Genomic DNA, 1,205 nt, shown 5'->3' with positions numbered 1-1,205 from the left:
TTTGAGCCGGTGGAGGTCGTTTCTCAACCTTACCATCAAACTTTTTATTTTTTCTCATCCCATGTTTAATAGGAAGCCATTGCCGATGGCCAACAAAACAAGTCTTACTTATTATCCTCTTTGAAGGGGTTGAATCGTTGCAAGTTGGGCATGCTAAATAGCCCTGACCACTCCATCCAGATAAACTACTAGCCTGCATCTGAAATGATGTATTCGAAACTGCATCACGTACAATTACTTCTCCATTCCACAAATCTTTTAGCACATCCACAAGGGGCCTTAAAAAGACATCCATATCCTTTCCGGGTGCATTTGGGCCAAGAATCAACAATGTCAACATCTTATAAGGATCCTTAGTGCAGAACCACGGAGGTAAATTGTAGGTCGTTAAAACCACGGGCCACATATTGTATGAGAGGCTCATGTTCCCGAAAGGATTGAAACCATCAGTGGCCAACCCCAAGCGAATATTTCTCGGCTCACGTGAAAACTCAGGATACTAATCATCTACCTCCTTCCATTCATTACCATCGACTGCATGACGCATTAAATCCTCATCATTTGAACGCCCACGCTGGTGCCACGTCATATCTTTAGCAGTGTGCCGAGAACCGTACAGACGCTTCAACCGATCTACTAACAGGAAATAACATAGTACTTTCCAGGGCACTTGTTTAGTACCCTTTGTCTTTTTTTTCTTCCAATAGGATGTTTTACATACGGGACACGTTTGTAGATCAGCGTTCTCCTTCCAAAACAAAGCACAATCGTACTTGCAGACATGAATTGTTTCGTAACCCAGTCCAAGTTTACTCATGAGCTTCTTCGACTCATAATGAGAAGAAGGTAACTTCACATCCGGGAATGCATCTTTAAATAGATTTAACAGAGCATCCATACACTCATTAGGCGACTTGTATAACACTTTTAAATGCATCAATTTCACTAAGAAATTTAAAGACGAATACTTAGTATAGCCCGGATAAAATCCCACTTGGAGCTCAGAAATTGTAGATCCTTAAATTCAGCGTATTGTGCATCTTCTAGATCCACATGCGTCTCATCCAACATTTCATTGTCATCATTAATCCCAGCAACATCTTCTAAGACTGCAAACATCTCGTCTACTGGTTGATTAACTATTGGGTTGACACCTGAAACCACTTCTACTTCACCATGGTGAATCCATGTACTATACAATGGAT

Source organism: Morus notabilis, unplaced genomic scaffold, assembly GCF_000414095.1.
Source record: "Morus notabilis unplaced genomic scaffold, ASM41409v2 Scaffold1924, whole genome shotgun sequence".
Classification (NCBI taxonomy): domain Eukaryota; kingdom Viridiplantae; phylum Streptophyta; class Magnoliopsida; order Rosales; family Moraceae; genus Morus; species Morus notabilis.
Note: the sequence above shows the minus strand (reverse complement) of the source record.